Source organism: Ornithorhynchus anatinus, chromosome 2 (genome assembly GCF_004115215.2).
Source record: "Ornithorhynchus anatinus isolate Pmale09 chromosome 2, mOrnAna1.pri.v4, whole genome shotgun sequence".
In the NCBI taxonomy this organism is placed as follows: Eukaryota; Metazoa; Chordata; class Mammalia; order Monotremata; family Ornithorhynchidae; genus Ornithorhynchus; species Ornithorhynchus anatinus.
In genome coordinates, this window is record NC_041729.1 from 160,662,014 (window position 1) to 160,681,806 (window position 19,793).

A 19,793-nucleotide genomic window follows, 5' to 3' on the forward strand; every position below is an offset into this window, starting at 1 on the left:
TCTTGTCTTATGCTGTCGAGTCATCTCTGACCCATAGTGACACCATGGAAACAGTCTCCCAGAATGTCTCACCTCCATTTGCAATTGTTCTGGTGGTGGATCCATAGAGTTTTCTTGGTAAAAACCCAAAAGTGGTTGACCCTTGCCTCCTTCTGCACAGTAAACTCGAGTCTCTGCCCTCGACTCCCTCCCAAGCTGCTGCTGTCCAGTTTGGGTGAGTTTTAACTTGTAGCAGATTGCCTGCCACTCACTAACCACTGCCCAAGCTAGGAATGGAATGGGCAGGCCTCTGCTTGACTCTCCCTCCCATAGTCAAGACTGGTAGAGTACTGGAAACTCCCCAGGTGCAACCCTGAGAGGGAAAAATGATTTACAAATAATGAAATCAGAATAAATAATTGAAAGTACAATTGAAAATGCATATGGACAGATATGTATGGACATGCACAGAGGCTGAGAATGGATTATAAACAAATATGTGACTGGTGGATATGGCTAAATTAATAAAACTCTTGGTGTTGGGAATTAGCCTGGAGAGGTTTGTTACAGGAGGTGGGATTGTAGGAAGACTTTGAAGGTGAGGAGGGCTAAGATCAGACTGATCAGATTGATTTTTTGCCGAATTATACACTCCAAGAGTTTAGTACAGTGCTCTGCACATAGTAAGCGTTCAATAAATACTATTGAATGAATGAATTTTTTCCTCAAAAATCTCCAGTAGTTGCCTATCAAACTTCGCATGAAGAAAAATCTCCTCACTATTGGCTTCAAAGCTGTCCATCACCTTGCCCTCTCCTACCTCACCTCCCTTTCTCCTCCCACAGCCCAGCCCACACACTCTGCTCCTCTGCCACTAACCTCCTCACCGGTCCTCGTTCCCGCCTGTCCTGCCTTCGATCCCTGGCCCACATCCTTCCTCTGACTTGGAATGCTCTCCCCCCTCACATCGCCAAAATAACTCTCTTCCCCTCTTCAAAGCCCTACTGAGAACTTAGCTCCTCCAGGAGACCTTCCCAGATTGAGCCCTTCCCTTCCCTCTGCTCCTCCTCCCCTCCCCATTGCCCCTACTCCCTCCTTCTGCTCTACTCCCTTCCCCTCCCCACAGCATTTGTATATATTTGTACATATTTGCTCTATTATATTAATGATGTGCATTTATCTATGGTTCTATTTAACTATTTTGATGGTAGTGATGCCTGTCTACTTGTTTTGTTTTGTTGTCTGTCTCCCCCTTCTAGACTGTGAGCCCATTGTTGGGTAGGAATTGTCTCTGTTGCTGAATTGTACTTCCCTAGTGCTTAGTACAGTACTCTGCACACAGTAAGTGCTCAATAAATATGATTGAATGAATGAATCAGACAGATTTGGGTTGAGGAGGGAGTTGCAGTAGTAACAGAAATAGTCTTCACTGAATGCCCTCTGCTTACAGTGCACTGTACTGAGCGCTTGGGAGTTCCTAAGAAATGGCATGTTCACTGATCACAAGGACCTTACAGTCAAATGGGCAAGACAGCCATAGAAATATTTGCAGAATGACCAAAATATAGATATACTCATCTGTATAACATACTCATCTGTAAAATGGAGATTAAAGTTAGCTCCCTCCTATTTAGTCTGTGAGCCCTATCTGGGACAGAGACTGTGTCCAACCTGATGACCTGTATCTTCCCCAGAGCTCAGAACAGCGCTTAACAAATACCAAAAATAAATAAATGTATATACATTACATATATGTATAAATATGATTAGAAGTATGTAAGTGCTAGAGCTGGCTGGTGGTTGAGGTGGGTTGGGAGTCTGGGAAAGAAGTGGGGAAGACATGTTAAAGGAGGGGGGCTTTCAGGAATCAATCAGTGGTGCAATCAGTGGGGCTTATTGAGCGCTTACTGTGTGCAGAGAACTGTACTAAGTGCTCAAACAGCCTTCTAGACTGTCAGCTCATTGTAAGGAATATGTCTACTAATTCTGTTAGACTGTACTCTCCCAAGCACTTAATATAGTGGTCTGCACACAGTAAGTGCTCAACAAATACGATTGGTGGATTGATTGCTTGGAAAAGTACAACATAATACAGTTGGTAGGAATATAGGGAGAACTGTGATCTTTTGGATTTGTGGGGGAGGGGAAGAGTTCCAAGTCAAGGGCTCAGAGGTGGCAACTGAGAGCAGGCATTTGGTACTTAAATGTGCTATTTTTTAAGTGCGTACTATGTGCTAGGCACTGCTCTAAGTACTGGGGTAGTTACAAATTTATCAGGTGGGAGCAAGTCCCTGTCCACAGGGGACTCACAGTCTTATTCCCCATTTTATAGATGAGGGAACTGAGGCACAGAGAAGCAAAGTGATTAGCCCTAGTTCACGCCAGCAGTCAAGTCGCAGAGCTGGGATTAGATTAGACCCTAGATCCTCTGACTCCCAGGCCCGAGCTCTATCCACTGGGCCATGCTGTTACCCTAACTATTCTCTCCATTTTTCCTTGGGCTTCAGCCCATCATCCATCCTCCATTCTCTCCATTTTTCCTTGAGCTCCAACCCATCACCCATCCTCCATTCTCTCCATTTCTCCTCAAGTTCCAACCCATCCCCCATCCTTTACTTTATAGGGAATATTCTATCTCTGAGAAGCTGTCACCCACTTCTAGAAGAGAAGGCTGAGGGTATTTGAAAGTGGTCAGAGGAAGAGGTGATTGTGCAGAATCGGATACAATGGCAACAACAAGCTGGTCTCTAGACTAGAAGCTCATTGTGGGAAGAGAAAACATTCCCCACTCTTCCAAGCACTTAGTACAGTGCTCTGAGCACAGTAAGAGTTCAATAAATACCACTGATGATGATGATGATCTCAAAGACCCATGGAACAGGGTATCTACTGGAGCACTTTGCTACCCACTAAAATTTGCTTGTTATCTTCACCTCTGCCTGACAAGGTGCTTCTTTAGCAGGATCCTGGGGAGGCAGCATGGCCTAGTGGAAAGATCATGGGCCTGGAAATCATGGGGCCTGGGTTCTGATCTCATCTCTGCCACTTACCTGCTGTGTGAACTTGGGCAAGTCACTTAACTTCTCTGTTGTTGTTTTTTAAATGGTATTTGTTAAGCACTTACTTTATCCCAGACCCTGTACTAAGCACTATCGTGGATCAGCTAATCAGGTTGGGTACAGTTCTTGACCCATCTGGGGTTCACACTCTTTATCCCGCTTGCCCAAGATCACACAGCAGGAGATCCTTGTGACTGTCAGGTCCATGTTCTATCCACTAGACAACACTACTTTTTGGTATCTCAGTTTATTCATCTGTAAAATGAGGATTCAATCCTGTTCTACTAATAGACTTTGAGCCCCATGTGGTATTGGATTATTTTATATCTACCCCAGCATTTAGTATAGTACTTGGCATAGAGTAAGCATTTAACAAATACCACAAGAGCTCTTCTAGTAAGGCTCTTCATAATAATAATTATGGTATTTAAGTGCTTACTATATGCCAGACACTGTATTAAGTGCTGGGGTAGATACAAGGTAATCAGGTTAGACGCAGCCCTTGTCTCACCTAGGGCTCACAATCTTAATCCCTCATTTTACAGATGAGATAACTGAGGCACGGAGGAAGTGAAGTGACTTGTCCAAGGTCACACAGCAGACAAGTGGCAGAGTGGCATTAGAACCCACATCTTTCTGACTTCCAAGCCCATGCTCTGTCCACTAGGCCATGCTGCATCGCTTACTAAATGTAAAGCGCAAGGGAAGCTACAGGATAATAGATCAAACACAGTCTTTGTCCAGCAAAGGGATCACAATGTAAGAAGGTGGGAGAGCAGATATCTTATCCACATTTATAGGTGAGGGAACAGAGAGGTTAAGTGGCTCACCTAATGCCCACCAGCAGACCAGTAGTCGAGCTGAGCTTTGAACTCCTGACTCTTGGACCTAGGCTCATTCCATTAGGTCATGCTTCTTCCCAGTTTTAGTCAGAAAGGGAACGTGAGTCATGAAAGACCCATTTAAAATGAGGATTCAAACTCCCTCCCTCCTTTGTAGACTGTGAGCCCCAAGTGACCCATGGACTAGGTCCAATCTGAGTACCTTATATCTGCCCCAGCTCTTAGTACAGTATCTGGCACATAGTGATCACCTAAAAAGTACCATTTTTAAAAAAGAACACAGGGTTTTCTCCACATATCAATTAATCAAACACTGGAATTTATCGTTCATTGATTCATTCAATAGTATTTATTGAGCGCTTACTATGTGCAGAGCACTGTACTAAGCGCTTGGGATGAACAAGTCGGCAACAGATAGAGACAGTCCCTGCCGTTTGACGGGCTTACGGTCTAATCGAGGGAGACGGACAGACAAGAACAATGGCAATAAACAGCGTCAAGGGGAAGAACATCTCGTAAAAACAATGGCAACTAAATAGAATCGAGGCGATGTACAATTCATTAACAAAATAAATAGGGTAACGAAAATATATACAGTTGAGCGGACGAGTACAGTGCTGTGGGGATGGGAAGGGAGAGGTGGAGGAGCAGAGGGAAAAGGGGAAAATGAGGCTTTAGCTGCGGAGAGGTAAAGGGGGGACGGCAGAGGGAGTAGAGGGGGAAGAGGAGCTCAGTCTGGGAACGCCACTTGGAGAAGGTGATTTTTAAGTAGGGTTTTGAAGAGGGAAAGAGAATCAGTTTGGCGGAGGTGAGGAGGGAGGGCGTTCCAGGACCGCGGGAGGACGTGACCCAGGGGTCGACGGCGGGATAGGCGAGACCGAGGGACGGCGAGGAGGTGGGCGGCGGAGGAGCGGAGCGTGCGGGGTGGGCGGTAGAAAGAGAGAAGGGAGGAGAGGTAGGAAGGGGCAAGGTGATGGAGAGCCTCGAAGCCTAGAGTGAGGAGTTTTTGTTTGGAGCGGAGGTCGATAGGCAACCACTGGAGTTGTTTAAGAAGGGGAGTGACACGCCCAGATCGTTTCTGCAGGAAGATGAGCCGGGCAGCGGAGTGAAGAATAGACCGGAGCGGGGCGAGAGAGGAGGAAGGGAGGTCAGAGAGAAGGCTGACACAGTAGTCTAGCCGGGATATAACGAGAGCCCGTAATAGTAAGGTAGCCGTTTGGGTGGAGAGGAAAGGGCCGATCTTGGCGATATTGTAGAGGTGAAACTGGCAGGTCTTGGTAACGGATAGGATGTGTGGGGTGAACGAGAGGGACGAGTCAAGGATGACACCGAGATTGCGGGCCCGAGAGACGGGAAGGATGGTCGTGCCATCCACGGTGATAGAGAAGTCTGGGAGAGGACCGGGTTTGGGAGGGAAGATGAGGAGCTCAGTCTTGCTTATGTTGAGTTTTAGGTGGCGGGCCGACATCCAGGTGGAGACGTCCCGGAGGCAGGAGGAGATGTGAGCCTGAAGGGAGGGGGAGAGGACAGGGGCGGAGATGTAGATCTGCGTGTCATCTGCGTAGAGATGGTAGTCAAAGCCGTAGTCAAAGCATTATCGAATGCTTACTATTTGCTGAGCACTGTACTAAGCGCTTGTAAGATTACAGTGTAACAGAGCTGGCAGACACATTCTCTATTCAGTCTATCACCAACTCCTGTTGGTGTTCATATTGCTAAAATCTGTGATTTCCTCTCCATCCAAACTGCTTCTATGGCTGGAAGCATACATTGCATTCATTTATTCAATCTTATTTATTGAGAGCTTACTGTGTGCAGAGCACTGTACTAAGCACTTGGGAGAGTAAGAAGCAACAGTTAGCCATGACATTTCCTGTCCTCAATGAGGTCACAGTCTGGAGTCGGGGAGACAGATCAGTATAAATTAAAAAAATTATAGATATGTACATAAACGCTTTGGGGCTGGGAGAGAGAAAGAGCAAAGGGAGCAAGTCAGGGTGATGTAAAAGGGAGTGGGAAACTGGGGAAAAGTGGGGCTTAGATTAGACTGTAAGCCCATCAATCGGCAGGGACTGTCTCTATCTGTTGCTGACTTGTTCATTCCAAGCACTTAGTACAGTGCTCTGCACATAGTAAGCACTCAATAAATACTATTTAAATCTTGGAGGAGATGTGCCTTCAATAAGGTTTTGAAGCGGAGGAGAGTCGTTGTATCCAAACTTTATATTTTATCAGCTTCCTCCCTACCTCCAGTCTCTCTCTATTCCAGACCTTTCTTCACTCTGCTGCCTAGAGAAGCAGTGTGGCTCAGTGGAAAAGAGCCCGGGTTTGGGAATCAAAGGTCATGGGTTCTAATTCCGGCTCCGCTGCTTGTAAGCTGTGTGACTTTGGGCAAGTCACTTAATTTCTCTGTGGCTCAGTTACCTCATCTGTAAAATGGGGATTAAGACTGTGAGCCCCACGTGGGACAACCTGATCACCTTGTATCCCCCCAGCGCTTATAACAGTGCTTTGCACATAGTAAGCACTTAACAAATATCATCATTATTATTAGATGATTTTTCTACCAAACCATTCAGCCCAAGTTTCCCCACTCCTCGAGAATTTCCGGTTGTTGGCCAAGCACCTCTGCATCAAACAGAAATTCCTGTCTATCATCTTTAAAGTACTTTTTCATCTTGCTCCCGCTTACCTCACCTCCCTGATTTCCCAGTACAACCCAAACTGAACATTTGGCATTTCTAATGCCAACCTATTCACTGTACCTCCATCTCATGTTTCTTGCAGCTGAACCCTTTGCCCGTGTTTACCCTTTGACCTAGAACTTCCTCCCCTTCCATATTTGACAGAGCACCACTCTCTCCATCTTCAAATAATAATAATAATTGTGGTATTTGTGAAGTGCTTACTATGTGCTGAGCACAATACTAAGCACCTGGGGATACACACAAATCGGATTCAGACTTAATCCCCATTTTACAGATGAGGGAACTGAGGCACAGAGAAGTGAAGTGCCGTGCCCAAAGTCACACAGCAGACAAGAGGCAGAGCCGGAATTAGACCCCAGAACCTTCTGATTCCCAGGCCTATACTATATCTACTGGTCATGCTGCTTCTATCTCATTTACTCCAAGAGGCCTTCAGTCAATCAATTATATTTGAGTACAGAGTACTGTACTAAGAGCTTGGAGGGTGTAACAGAGTTGGTAGACATGTTCCCTGCTTACAAGGATCTGACAGTCTAGAGAGAGAGATGGACATTTAAATGAATTATGAATATTTCTGTAAGTGCTGAGGGGCTGAAGGTAGGGAGAAATTCAAGTGCTCAGAGGGTACAAATCCAAGTGCAAGGCTGACACAGAAGGGAGAGGGAGTAGAGGAAATGGGGGCTTAGTCAGGGAAGACCTCTACGAGAAGAAGAGATTTCAGTAAGGCTTTGAAGGTTGGGGAGAGAGAGGTGGTTTGTGGCATCTGAAGCAGGAGGGTGTTCCAGGCCAGAAGCAGGATGTGGGTTTGGGGTTAGTGGTGAGATAGACAAGATCGAGGTTGATGTTAGGGGAACTAAATGAGCATGCTGAGTTGTGGTAGGAAAGATAAGAAGGGGCAAGATGTGTTTTTAAAACAAACCACTGAGTAAAGAGTTTCTGTTCGATTCAAAGGTGGATGGGCAACTGTTAGAGGCTCTTGAGGAGAGGAAAACGTGAACTGAATGTTTTTTTCAGAAAAAGGATCCGGGCAACAGAGCAAAGTATGGACTGGAGTGGGGAGAGACAGCAAGCAAGGAGTCAGCGAGGAGGCTAATGCAGTAGTCAGGGTGGGATAGAATAAGAACTTGGATCAGAGAGATCAGGGCTGGAGATGTAAATTTAGGCCTTCTGTGACTAAGCCCTCTTTTCCCATACTCTCTCTCCCTTCTGCATTACCTATTCTCTTGGATCTGTATCTTTTAGGCATTTGATATTCACCCTTCCCTCTGCCCTATGGCACATACCCCCAATTTGTTTATTCATTTCAATGTCTGTCTCTCCCTATAGATGGTGAGCTCCGTATGGAAAGGGAACATGTCTAACATGTTGTACTCTCCCAAGTGCATAATACATTACTCTGCACACAGGAAGTGATCAATAAATACCACTGACAGATAAAGGGAAAGTACTGGTAAAGGATTTTTGCCTCAGCTATTTTCAGTCAATTAGGGGAAGTGAGTCAGGAAAGAAAGGCAGATGATGGTAAAAAGCATTGGATGTTAAACTGAGTAGGGTACACCAAGAGGCAGCCAGTCAATAGGAAGTAGCGTGGCTCAGTGGAAAGAGCCTGGGCTTTGTAGTCAGAGGTCATGAGTTCGATTCCCGGCTCTGCCACTTGTCAGCTGTGTGACTGTGGGCAAGTCACTTAACTTCTCTGTGCCTCAGTTACCTCATCTGTAAAATGGGCATTAACTGTGAGCCTCACGTGGGACAACCTGATTACCCTGTATCTACCCCAGCGCTTAGAATAGTGCTCTGTACATAGTAAGCTCTTAACAAATACCAACATTATTATTATTATTATCAACAATATTGCCTGAGCTCTCACCATGTGCAGGCCACTGTACTAAGCGCTTAGGAGAATACAATGTAACAGGCACATTCCCTGCCCACAGTGATCTTACAGATTAGAGGGGGAGACAGACATTAATAAAAGTAAATAAAATGAGAGATAATTATAATAATAATGTTGGTATTTGTTAAGTTGGTATTTGTTAAACGCTTACTATGTGCCGAGCACTGTTCTAAGCGCTGGGGTAGACACAGGGGAATCAGGTTGTCCCACGTGGGGCTCACAGTCTTAATCCCCATTTTACAGATGAGGTAACTGAGGCACCGAGAAGTTAAGTGACTTGCCCAAAGTCACACAGCTGACAAGTGGCCAAGACAGGATTTGAACCCATGACTTCTGACTCCAAAGCCCATGCTCTTTCTACTGAGCCACGCTGCTATGTACATAAGTTCTGTGGGGCCAGGAGGGTGGGGAGGAGCGAAGGGAGCAAGTCAGGGAAATGCAGAAGGGAGTGGGAGAAGAGGAAAGGAGGTCTTAGGGAAGGCCCCTTGGAGGAAATGTGCCTTCATCCTCATCAAGAGGATGAAGAGCAATTCATCAATAGTCTCTTCCTTGCACTAACCTGGATTGGGAACTTTTTTCCTTTAATGGTATTTAGGTGCTTACTATGTGTCAAACACTGACGTAAGCACTGATTTAGAAACACACTGACTAGGTTGGACACAATCCCTGACCCGCATGGGACTCTCAGTCTAAATAAGAGGGAGAACAGTAGAACTGAGGCCCAGAGAATCACTCAGTAAATCTATTAGTCATATTTACTGAGCACTTACAATGTGCAGAGCAGTGTACTAAGCATTTGGGAGAATATAACACAACGGAATTAGCAGACACATTTCTTCCCCCTAACAAGTTTACAGTCTAGAGGAGGAGACAGACAATAATATGAATAAATAAGTAATATATAATACAAAGTTTAAAGATATGTGTATAAATGCTGACCCTCTCATGGTGTCCCCTGGAGACCCTGTTTTCTATCACTACTCTACCAATACTCTCCCAGTACTCTACCAGTCTCAACTAGCGTGGCTCAGTGGAAAGAGCACGGGCTTTGGAGTCAGGGCTCACGAGTTCGAATCCCAGCTCTGCCACTTGTCGGCTGTGTGACTGTGGGCAAGTCACTTCACTTCTCTGCGCCTCAGTTCCCTCATCTGTAAAATGGGGATTAAGACTGTGAGGCCCACGTGGGACAACCTGATTCCCCTATGTCTACCCCAGCGCTTAGAACAGTGCTCGGCACATAGTAAGCGCTTAACAAATACCAACATTATTATTATTATTAACTACAGAAGGGAGAGTCAAGCAGAGGCCTACCTGTTCCATTCCTAGCTTGGGCAGTGGCTAGCGAGTGGAAGGCCATCTGCTACAGGTCAAACCTCACCTGTGCTGGGCAGCAGCAGCATGGGAGAGAGTCGAGGGTGGAGACTCGTTTACCAGGAGGAAGGAGGCAGTGGTACACCGTTTCCATATATTTACCAAGAAAACTCTATGGATCCACTATCAACAAGTGCAGATGGAGGTGGGGCATTCTGAAAGAGATGTATCCATTGTGACGCTATGGGCCAGACACAACTCGACAGCAAAAGACGACAACAACAACAACATAAATGCTGTGGGATTGGGGGTGGGGTGAATATCAAATGTCCAAAGGTCACAGATCCTAGGACATGGACGACACAGAAGGGAGAGGGAGCCAGGGGAAAACTGGGCAGAATCAGGGAAGGCCTCTTGGAGAAGATGTGACTTCAATAATACTTTGAAGGTGGAGAGAGTGGTGGTCTGGCGTATATGGAGGAGAAGGTAGTTCCACACTATGGGGAGAATGTGGGAAAGGCGTCAGTGACAAAAAAGACGAGATTGGGGCACAGTGAGAAAGCTGGCTCTAGAGAAGGGGAGTGTACAGACCGGGATGTACTAAGAGATTAGTGAGTTGAGCTAGGAAGGGATGAGGTGACTGAGTGATTGAAAGCCGATAGTAAGGAGTTTCTGTTTCATGCAGAGGTGGATTAGCAGCCTTTTAAGTTTCTTGACGATTGGAAAGACGTAGACCGAAAGTTTTTGTTGGTGAATGATCCTTGCAGCAGAGTGCAGTATGGATTGGAGTGGGGAGAAACAGGAGTCAGGAGGTCAGTGAGGAGGCAGATGCAGTAGTCAGTGCAGTAGTCAAAGCGGAATAGGATAACTGCTTGGATCAATATAGTAAAAGTTTGGATGGGGAGGGAAGGGCGGATTTCAGCAATGTTGTGAGGGTAGAACCGACGGGTTTTAGTGACAGATTGAATATGTGGGTGGAAAGAGAGAGATGAATTGACAATGCCAAGGTTAGGGGCTTGTGATATAGGGAGGAGTGTGGTGGTGTCTAAAGTGATGGAAATTTGGAAATTTAACTTCCCTTGAAGTTATTTTTTGAACTGAACCAGACATTTCATTGGCCTTTATTTTAGGAAAAGCCTAAGTATGTGAGCAAACAACCATTTAACTAGGGTATTTATCCAGAACTTTCTATTTACCAAGCAACATGCTAAACCCTGGGGTACATCTGGGGTTTCTATTCCATTTTAGAGATAGGGAGAGAAGGTATCAATCTAATTTTACAGGTGATAAAACTTGAAGCAGCATGGCCCAGAAGTTGAGGACCTGAGTTCTAATTCTCACTCTGCCAATTACCTTGTGTGTGACCTTTGGGCAAATCACTTCACTTCTCTGTGCCTCAATTTTCTCATCTGTAAAATGAGGACTAAGTACTTGTTCTCCTACCTATGTAGACTGTAAACCCCAAGTGGGACAGGGACTGTGTACAAACTTAACTTGCTCGACACAGAGTAAGAGTTTTCCAAATACTATAAATCCTCCTCACCCCCCAGAAAAAAAAAGCTCTGCTGAAATTTACGCTAATACTTTACCTAACTGGAACAGAACCAAAGTAAAATTCTGTGCTTTGGCAAAACTTCTGGAGCCGTTGTTCAGAACACGTAGACTTGTTTTCTGCAAAAAATAGTCCCAGGATACTATTTATTTAAGGCTTCCTAGAAATCGAGTCTCAGTCTGTAAAAATGATGTACCTTTTCTTCCTACCTTCTACCCATCTTTTCAGTCTGAATGAGCATGATTTTCACCCACGGTGCCTGCACACTAATCTGATTTTAATAGCAGTGTTTCAGCTCAGATAAATCAATTCCAAAACGTCTGCCTCAGGTTAGGACAATGTGTAATAGCAATTCAAGGCAACGTTCCTTCCATCTGATCAGAGGGCTAGAGTGGGTGGCTTATCCTCAAGTCCTTTTTTAAAGATGTTTAATTCATGAAACAATAGACACAGACACTTTAACAATGTTGTCCTTGTCTTGTAGGTTGTTTTTGCATTGTTTCATCTCACTTCAGCTGTCTGTCACCAACACACCCTCACTAATTCTTCAATTAGACTCTCCTTGAGGGCCAAGTTTGGTCCATAATTCTCATCTGTGTATTCTTTTCCCAGAATTTAGTTTCATAATAATAATAATATAGGTATGTGTTCAGCGCTTACTGTGTGCCAAGCACTGTTCTAAGTACTGGGGGAGATACAAGGTCATCAGGTTGTCCCATGTGGATCTCACAGTCTTCATCCCCATTTTACAGATGAGGTAACTGAGGCACAGAGAAGTGAAGTGGCTTGCCCAAGGTCCTTCAGCAGACAAGTGGAAGAGCAAGATCCAGGATTAGAACCCATGTCCTCTGACTCCCAAGCCCATGCTCTTTCCACTAAACCACTCTGCTTTTCATGCTTTACACACAGCAAGTGTTTCACAAATACTAATACAACAACAACAACTACTACTACTACTAATCATAGTAATAATAACAGTGTAATAACACAGTAATAATAATTTACTGTAGGCTGAGCACTGTTCTAAACTCTGGAATAGATACAAGTTAATCAGGTGGGTCACAGTCCCTGTCCAACACAGGACTTATACGCTTAATCTCCACTTTTTTCAGGTGAGGTAACTGAGGTACAGAAAACTTAAATGACTTGCCCAAGGTCACATAGCAGACATGCGACAGAGTCAGAATTAGAATCCAGGTCCTTCTGACTCCTAGGTCTGTGCTCTATCCACTAAGCCACACTGCTTCTGTAATATTAATGGTGGTAGTTGTTAAGGGCTTACTATGAGTCAAGCACTGCACTAAGCATTGGGGTAGAGACAAGAAAATCAGAGTGGACATAGTTTCTATCCCTCATCGGGCTCACAGTCTAAATAGGAGGGAGAAAAGGAATGGAATCCTCATTTTACAGAAGAGGAAACTGAGGCATAGAGAAGTGAAGCAGCATGGCCTAGCAGAGCATGAGACTAATCCCGGCTCTGCCAATTACTTGCTGTGTGACCTTGGGTAAGTCATTTGATTTTTCTGTGCCTCTGTTCTCCTGTTTGCCCTCCTACTTAGACTATGAGAGTATAATGGACCTAACTAACATATATTTAAGGTAGTGTTTTACACATAGTAAGCATTTAACAAATACCATTAAAAAAAAATCCAAGTGACTTGCCCAAGGTCACACAACACTACTATTACTATCAATCAGTGGAATTTATTGTGCACTGACTGTAACCAGACCACTGTACTTTGTGCTTGGGAGAGTACAGTATGTCAGCGGTGGTAGACATGTTCCCTGTTCACTGTGAGCTTTAGTCTAGTCTTACAGTCTTAGTACTACCACTTTTCCTCTGGTGAAATGCCTTCTATCTTTAGTGGATATTGCCCGGGCCTGGGAGTTAGAAAGTCATGGGTTCTAATCCAAGCTCTGCCACTTGTCTGCTGTGTGACCTTGAACAAGTAACTTCACTTCTCTGGGCTTCATTTACCTCATCTGTAAAACGGGGATTGAGACACTCCCATGTGGGACAGGGACTGTATCCAACCTGATTTGCTTGTATCCATTCCAGGGCTTAGTACAGTGCCTGGGACATATTAAACACTTAACATGTATCACAATTATTATTATTATTATTATCATTTCTACTTTAAAATTTGCTTTTATGAATTCGATGCATGTCTAAGAATGCCTTTTTCCAAGTGTGCCTTTGATACTAGTGTGACCTTTCACTGTTAGGGAAAGCTCAGTTCAGATAACCGATAAATCCTGATGAGCTTGGCAAAAATCACATGCCAGCAGTCCTCTGTCATGGACACTTGGATGAGTGCAATTCATTCATTCCATTGTATTTATTGAGCACTTATTGTGTGCAAAGCCTAAGTACTAAGCATTTGGAAGAGTACAATAGAACAACAAAAAGACACATTCACTGCTCACATTGAGCTCATAGTCTAGAGGGGGAGATAGACATTAATACAAATTAATTAATTACAGATATATATATATATATGTTCTGTGGGATGAGAATTACCCAATTACCTGCTGTGTGACCTTGGACAAGCACTGTGGCTTAGAGGAGAAAGCCCAGGCTTGGGAGTCAGAGGACATGAGTTCTAATCCCAGATTCCCAGCTTGTTGGCTGTGTGACCTTGGGAAAGCCACTTAACTTTTCTGTGCCTCAGTTACCTCATCTCTAAAAAGGGGATTAAGACTGTGAGCCCCACGTGGGACCACCTGATCACCCTGTACCTACCCCTGCACTTAGAACAGTGCTTGACACATAGTAAGTGCTTAACAAATACCATCATTTTTATTATTATTAACTTATCTGTGCCTCAGTTTCCTCATCTGTAAGATAGGGAATTAATACCTGTCTTTCATCCTAGTTAGACTGTGAACACCCCATGTCGGGCAGGGACTTAGTCCAGCATGATTAACTGGTAACTACCTCAGTGCTTAGAACAGTGCTTAACAAATACCATCATTAACATCCCTGCCCACAGTGAGTTTACAGTCTAGAGCTAACGATCAATTAATCTTTCAGTGGTACTGGGTACTTACATGTACAGAGCACTGTATTAAGCTTTTGGGAAAGTACAGTATAATAGAGTTGGTAGAGATGATCCCTCACCACAGGAAGTTCACAGTTTAGAAGGGGAGACGGACATGAATGCTGTAGAGTTTTTTCTTGTGACAACTGAGATTGTTGACAGGCTGATTTAGATTTTCAGACCTGTCAACACTTAGAATGAGTTGATGCCCGAATTGTAAGGAGCTGGTTACAGTTATCCGTTATTGCCTGGGGCTAGAAGTGCTCTAGGAAGGGAGAATTGAGTGAGCAGAGAACCACATAATCTTAAATCCTCCTCCCTTCCACTTAGACTGTGAACCCCATATAGGACAGGGACTGTGACCATCCTGGTCAACTTGCATCTTCCCTTCATTTTTTTTAATGGGATTTCTTAATGGCCTTGGCGAGAGCACAGGCTTGGGAGTCAGGTCGAGGGTTCTAATCCGGGCTCTGCCACATCATTCATTTATTCATTCATTCAATAGTATTTATTGAGCACTTACTATGTGCAGAGCACTGTACTAAATGCTTGGAATTTACAAATCGGTAATAGATAGAGACAGTCCCTGCCCTTTGATGGGCTTACAGTCTAATCGGGGGAGACAGACAAAAACGATAGCAATAAATACAATCAAGGTGATGTACATCTCATTAACAAAATAAATAGGGTAATAAAAATCTATACAAATGAGCAGACGAGCACAGTGCTGAGGGCAGGGGAAGGGAGAGGGGGAGGAGCAGAGAGAAAGGGGGGGAAAGGAGCCTTAGCTGAGGGAAGGTGAAGGGGGGGCAGAGAGGCAGTAGAGGGAGCAGAGGGAAAAGGGGAAGCTCAGTCTGGGAAGGCCTCTTGGAGGAGGTGAGTTCTCAGTAGGGTTTTGAAGAGGGGAAGAGAATTAGCCTGGCGGAGGTGAGGAGGGAGGGCATTCCAGGACCGCAGGAGGACATGGTCCAGGGGTCGATGGTGGGATAGGCGAGAACGGGGGACGGTGAGGAGGTGGGCGGCAGAGGAGCGGAGCGTGCGGGGTGGGCAGTAGAAAGAGAGAAGGGAGGAGAGGTAGAGGGGGCAAGGGGATGGAGAGCCTTGAAGCCTAGAATGAAAAGTTTTTGTTTCTTGCAGAGGTTGATAGGCAACCACTGGAGGTTTTTAAGAAGGGGAATGACATGCCCAGAGCATTTCTGCAGGGAGATGAGATGGGCAGCGGAATGAAGAATAGACTGGAGCGGGGAGAGACAGGAGGAAGGGAGATCAGCGAGAAGGCTGACACAATAATCCAGCCGGGATATTATGAGAGCCTGTACCAGTAAGATAGCCATTTTGGTGGAGAGGAAAGGGCAGATCTTGGCGATATTATAAAGGTGAGACCGGCAGGTCTTGGTGACCGATCGGATATGTGGGGTGAATGAGAGAGCCAAGTCAAGGATGACACCAAGGTTGTGGGCTTGAGAGACGGGAAGGATGGTCGTACCATCCACAATGATAGGGAAGTCAGGAAGAGGACAGGGCTTGGGAGGGAAGATAAGGAGCTCAGTTTTTGGACATGTTGAGTTTTAGGTGGCGGGCAGACATCCAGGTAGAGACGTCCCGGAGGCAGGAAGAGATACGAGCCTGCAGGGAGGGGGAGAGGACGGGGCAGAGATGTAGATTTGAGTGTCATCTGCATAGAGATAATAGTTTAAGGCCTGAGAGCAAATGAGTTCACCGAGGGAGTGAGTGTAGATGGAGAACAGAAGAGGGCCGAGAACTGACCCTTGAGGAACTCCTTCAGTTAGAGGATGGGAGGGGGAGGAGGAGCCCGCGAAGGAGACTGAGAATGAACGGCCAGAAAGATAAGAGGAGAACCGGGAGGACGGAGTCCGTGAAGCCAAGGTGAGATAAGATGTGGAGGAGAAGGGGATGGTCTATAGTGTCAAAGGCAGCTGAGAGGTCAAGGAGGATGAGGATAGAGTAGGAGCCATTGGATTTGGCAAGAAGGAGGTCATGGGTGACCTTTGAGAGAGCAGTCTTGGTAGAGTGGAGGGGACAGAAGCCAGATTGGAGGGGGTCCAGGAGAGAATTGGAGTTAAGAAGCAGTGTGGCTCAGTGGAAAGAGCACGGGCTTTGGAGTCAGAGGTCATGAGTTTGAATCCCGGATCGGCCACTTGCCAGCTGTGTGACTGTGGGCGAGTCACTTCACTTCTCGGTGCCTCAGTTAACTCATCTGTAAAATGGGGATGAAGACTGTGAGCCCCACGTGGGACAACCTGATTCCCCTGTGTCTACCCCAGCGCTTAGAACAGTGCTCAGCACATAGTAAGCGCTTAACAAATACCGACATTATTAGGCAGCTAGTGTAGACGACACGTTCTAGGAGCTTGGAAAGGAAGGGTAGTAGGGAGATAGGGCGATAACTGGAAGGGGAAGTGGGGTTGAGAGAGGGGTTTTTAAGATGGGGGAGACATGGGCATGTTTGAAGGCAGAGGGGAAGAAGCCATTGGAGAGTGAGTGGTTAAAGAAAGAAGTTAAGGAGGGGAGGAGGGAAGGGGCGATAGTTTTTATAAGGTGAGCGGGAATGGGGTCCGAAGCACAGGTAGAGGGGGTGGCACTTGCGAGGAGGGAGGAGATCTCTTCTGAGGATACTGCAGGGAAAGAAGGGAAAGTAGGGGAGAGGGTTGAGAGGAGGGGGGAGACAGAAGGGAGAGGGGTGACTTTGGGAAGCTCAGACCCGATTTTCGTGATGAAGTAGGTGGCCAGATCATTGGGGGTGAGGGATGGGGGAGGGGGAGGAACAGGGGGCCTGAGGAGAGAATTAAAGGTCCGGAACAATTGGCGGGGGTGATGGGCATGGGTGTCAATGAGGGAAGAAAAGTAGTTTTGTCTGGTGGAAGAGAGGGCAGAGTTAAGGCAGGAAAGGATAAAGTTGAAATGGATAAGGTTAGCTTGGTGCTTGGACCTTCGCCAGCAGCGCTCAGCAGCTCGAGCATAAGAGCGAAGGAGGGGGACAGAGGCAGTGACCCAGCGCTGCGGGTTAGTGGAGAGAGAGCGGCAGAGGGAAAGGGGGGTGAGTGAGTTGAGATGAGTAGAGAGGGTGAAGTTGAGAGTGGTAACCTGATCATCGAGAGTGGGAAGAGAGGACAGGGAGGCAAGGTGGGGAGAGATGCTTTTGGAGAGATGGATGGGATCAAGAGAGTGGAGGTCTCTATGGAGGAGTAATACAGATTTGCTGGGGAGAGAGTGTGAGAGAGGAGGCGGGTGAGGTTATGGTCTGCTGTGTGCTTGTCTGCTGTGTGACCTTGGGCAAGTCACTTAACTTCTCCGTGTGTCATTTACCTCATCTGTGAAATGGGGATTACAACTGTGAGCCCCATGTGGGACAGGGACTGCATTCAACCTGATTGCCTTGTATCTATCCCAGGGCATAGAATAGTGCTTGGCACATAGTAAGCCCTTAACAAATACCATAATTACTATTATTATAATTATTAAGTACTTACTATGTGCTTTCCTTTTGTAAGTGCACAATGGATTCAAATTTATATTTTTTTTTATTTTGGAGAATTTTGTATCAAAAAGCACTTTAGTGATTTTTCAATGATACTTCCTTCCTCCACTAATAGAAATAAAACCTACTCTATCTTGAATTCAGCTCAAGAACAGTGCACTGGTCTAAATACTGGGATAGATACAAGTAATCAGATTGGACATAGTCCATGTCCCACAGGGGGCTTACAGTCTTAATCCCCATTTTACAGGTGAGGTAACTGAGGCCCAGAGAAGTGAAGTGACCTGCCCGAGGGTATACAGTGGACTGGTGGCAGAGCTGAGATTAGAACCCTGGTTCTTCTGACTCCCAGGCAAGTGATCTACCCACTAGGCCATGCTCCTTTCTAGACACTTCTGCTCTTCTCCTTCTCCTCAGCCACTCCTAGCACCCTGCTAAACATGCCCAGGCTTTGGTCACTTAATAGCACCATTTATTGAGCATCTACTAGGTGCAGAGCACAGTACCACATGCTTGGGAAAGTACGATATATGACACTCAGTGATTTACAGATAAGAGGAAGTGAAAGTGATTGACCCAATCAGAGGGGTCAGAAGTCAAACTGCACTTTTGGTCTGGTCTTCTCATCACACACACACACACACACACACACACACACACACACACACACACACACACCCCACACCCCCCTGCCCTTTACCTCCCTCTAGTGGGGCCCCTGCTCTTCTCAAGTTAATCCCTGAATCAGACACAATCCTTTCACGTTAGTGTACTACCTAACAGTTGGAGTAATAGTCCAACTATTACTCTCGTTATATCCCGGCTAGACTACTGTGTCAGCCTTCTCTCTGACCTCCCTTCCTCCTCTCTCGCCCCGCTCCAGTCTATTCTTCACTCCGCTGCCCGGCTCATCTTCCTGCAGAAACGATCTGGGCATGTCACTCCCCTTCTTAAACAACTCCAGTGGTTGCCTATCAACCTCCGCTCCAAACAAAAACTCCTCACTCTAGGCTTTGAGGCTCTCCATCACCTTGCCCCGTCCTACCTCTCCTCCCTTCTCTCTTTCTACCACCCACCCCTCACGCTCCGCTCCTCTGCCGCCCACCTCCTCACCGTCCCTCGGTCTCGCCTATCCTGCCGTCGACCCCCGGGTCACGTCCTCCCGCGGTCCTGGAACGCCCTCCCTCCTCACCTCTGCCAAACTGATTCTCTTTCCCTCTTCAAAACCCTACTTAAAACTCACCTCCTCCAAGAGGCGTTCCCAGACTGAGCTCCTCTTCTCCCTCTACTCCCTCTGCCACCCCCCCTTTACCTCTCCGCAGCTAAACCCTCTTTTTCCCCTTTTCCCTCTGCTCCTCCACCTCTCCCTTCCCATCCCCACAGCACTGTACTCGTCCGCTCAACTGTATATATTTTCGTTACCCTATTTATTTTGTTAATGAACTGTACATCACCTCGATTCTATTTAGTTGCCATTGTTTTTACGAGATGTTCTTCCCCTTGACTCTGTTTATTGCCATTGTTCTCGTCTGTCCGTCTCCCCCGATTAGACTGTGAACCCATCAAACGGCAGGGACTATCTCTATCTGTTGCCGACTTGTTCATCCCAAGCGCTTAGTACAGTGCTCTGCACATAGTAAGCGCTCAATAAATACTATTGAATGAATGAATGAATGAATAGTCGTCTTATGCTGTCAAGTCGTCTCTGACCCATAGTGACATTGTGGACAAGTCTCTCTCAGAATGCTCCACTTCCTTCTACAATCGTTCTTGTAGTGGATCCATAGAGTTTTCTTGATAAAAATCTGGTAGTGGTTTACCATTGCCTCCTTTCTCACGGTAACTTTGAGCCTCCACCCTCGACTCCCTCCCACGCCGCTTCTTTAATTCATTCATTCAATAGTATTT

At 46.0% G+C, this 19,793-nt stretch overlaps 1 non-coding gene across 1 annotated transcript; it reads right to left on the bottom strand.

Annotated features, from left to right (window-relative positions):
- Positions 1-224: 224 nt before the first annotated feature.
- LOC114809767 lies at positions 225-362 on the bottom strand. Its single transcript, XR_003757545.1, has one exon. It is a non-coding gene; the product is annotated as a small nucleolar RNA SNORA7 (small nucleolar RNA).
- Between the last annotated feature and the right edge of the window lie 19,431 nt (positions 363-19,793).